We start from the raw sequence: 2796 nt of genomic DNA on the forward strand, positions 1-2796 counted from the left end.
TAATGTCATCCACCTGGGTGTCCAGGAAGATAATTAAATGGTTGAAAATAATTAGAATTATTTCTGGCACAAAGACTGGTCTGAAACGTCACCTGATATCTCTGCAGAATCAGGCATTTCTCCTCCACTGACACTGTGTCTTGTACTTAATTTGCACCTGCCACTTTGATTAAAAATTATTTTATTGTCTGTAGCCCTGCCAGGTAAGGAGTGCCTTGAGGTTAAGAACTGTCCCGTAGTGCTCTTTCGGCAGCACACGTACTAAAACAGGAATGATACAGAGAAGATGAGCGAGGCCCCATGCAAGGATGACATGCAAATTCGTGAAGCGTTCCATGTTGAAAGAAAGAAAGAAAGAAAGAAAGAAAGAAAGAAAGAAAGAAAGAAAGAAAGAAAGAAAGAAAGAGAAAGAAAGAAAGAAAGAAAGAAAGAAAGAAAGAAAGAAAGAAAGAAAGAAAGAAAGAAAGAAAGAAAGAAAGAAAGAAAGAAAGTCCTGTATACATCTCCGAAGCACCTGAGGCTGGCACACGCAGGTGCTGAGTGCTTGTCAAGAGAATGAGGAGACCAGAGGGAGGCCAGGCTAGGAGAAAATGTTGAAAGGATGTTCCTCCTTGTAGAGCAGGTTGGGGTTGCTCTAGTAGAAAGGGAAAAATCGGAGGCTATCATAAGACATATTTCCTAATAAAAATGAATGTAATATCATGTTCTTTTTTATTTAAGTGGGCAACTTGTTTCCCCTTCTCTTTCTGGGCATTCACTTGGTAATTTTGCATTTCCCAACGGATTAGTCTCAACACAATGAAAGCTCTCAGTAGAGGCTATTATTTATATTTCTTTGAATAGTATCTCTTGTCCTAAACTAAACTGTTACTTCTAATATGAAGAAAAAAAAAAAGCACATAAGATATGCCACAGGACTTTCTCAGGATTCAAGTTGCCACTCAGTATTGGAGGGAGATGTGTGGGGAGTCTGTCCCCTGGAGATTTAGGATTGTGCCCCAAGACTTCTCTATTTAAGGAGCTCAAAGTAGAAAACCTTCCTAGTCAGGCAGAACTGAGTTAAACTAACTGATTGAAATACACAGAAATACGGAACAATAGCCCATTTGTTTGCTATTAATCTAAGAACAAAGGGCCCCTGATGAGGCTGCACAAAGGGATTCTGACCATCATCTGAAATGTCTCTTGCTCCTAGGCTGGGGTGTGTTGAGTGTGGAGAAGGAAGCTTCTCAGGGTCCTGGTCTGTCATCCAGGGAGCCCATCACCGGGAAGGATGTGCCAGGAGCTGATGGGTGGTGGCTGTGTCGGGGCACCACATTTAGGGGACACCCTCAGAGGTGTGAACAGTACAGGCTTGTATTTCTCAAAACAGTTTTCTAGCAGATGGAAGTGTCTTGTTCTGAAACAATCAGCACGTTGTGACAATTTTCTGACAGGTAGATGTGAAGTGTCTTGAAGAAGGGCACCTTTTTATAACTTGCCCCAAAGTGCCACCTGAGCTAGCTGTGGCCACGTGGGACAGGCTCGTCCCACCTCTCCTTAACTCTCCCTCCACAGTGCCTGGTTTGCAGAAGGGACTAGCTGTGCAAATGGGTGGCACGCTTGTCCTGGCCCCTGGCTGGCGTTCACACACCTGCCTTTGAGAAGTCTGTCCAGCACGACGGCTCTCTGAAGAGCTCACAGAGTCACCTGGCCGCTTTCCTGGCTGCCTTTAACAGGAGGGCACTGGAACACAGCCCCATGAAAACCAGAGCATCAGAAATTGAGTGGACAGTAGGGTTCCCATCTACCTTTCCCTCCCTGGACATGGTTTCCCTACTATTAACGTCTTCCGTTAGCGTGCTACATTTGTAATAATTGGAGATATTAATAATACAGTAATAATTCAAATAGAGTAAAATGTAAATAGCATTTAAATTGAATAACTAAAATGGGTTAATATTTAAACGATGAATAAAAAGAAATGATTATAATGAAATAATATTATTATAATATTTTTTATTTTTATTTTTTTAAAAGATTTTGTTTATTTATTAGAGAGCGAGCGAGAGAGAAACAGCACGGAAGGGGAGAAGGTCAGAGGGAGAAGCAGGCTCTCCGCCAAGCAGGGAGCCCGATGTGGGACTCGATCCCAGGACCCCGGGATCATGACCTGAGCCGAAGGCAGTCGCTGAACCAACTGAGCCACCCAGGCGCCCTAATATTATTATAATAATACATTATTCTTAACTGAAGTTCATGGTTTACACTAGCGGTCACTCTTGATGTTGTACCCTGTATGGGTTTGACAAACGCATAATGATGTGTATCCATCATTCTAGTACCATACAGAGTAGTTTCCCTGTCCTGAAAATCCTCTGTGCTCCACCTGTTCATCCCTTCCCCTGCCCCCAACCCCTAGCAAACTGATCTTTTTACTGTCTTCATAGTTCTGCTATCCAGAATGATCCAGAATGTCGTGTAGTTGGAATCATATAGCATGTGGCCTTTTCGGTTTGGCTCCTTTCACTGAGTGATATGCCTTCAAGTTTCTTCCTGGTCTGTTTGCAGCTTCATAGCTCATTTCTTCTTAGCTCGGAACAATACCACACTGTCTGGATGGGCCACGGTTTCTTTATCCACTCGCCTATTGGAAGACATCTTGGTTGCGTCTGTTTTGGCAATTGTAAGTAAAGCTGCTATGGACATTCATGTGCAGGCTTTTGTGTGGACATAAATAAATGTTCAACTCATTTCAATCAGGTGCGTACACATGTTGGATCGTTTGGTTAAAAGTGAGTTTCATTCCGTAAGAAA

At 42.8% G+C, this 2796-nt stretch overlaps 1 non-coding gene across 1 annotated transcript; it reads left to right on the forward strand.

The window, feature by feature from the left end:
* Positions 1-238: 238 nt before the first annotated feature.
* Positions 239-343, forward strand: LOC113930031. Its single transcript, XR_003522410.2, has one exon. It is a non-coding gene; the product is annotated as a U6 spliceosomal RNA (small nuclear RNA).
* Positions 344-2796: the final 2453 nt, after the last annotated feature.

The sequence above is a fragment of the Zalophus californianus genome, chromosome 5 (assembly GCF_009762305.2).
Source record: "Zalophus californianus isolate mZalCal1 chromosome 5, mZalCal1.pri.v2, whole genome shotgun sequence".
Taxonomy (NCBI): domain Eukaryota; kingdom Metazoa; phylum Chordata; class Mammalia; order Carnivora; family Otariidae; genus Zalophus; species Zalophus californianus.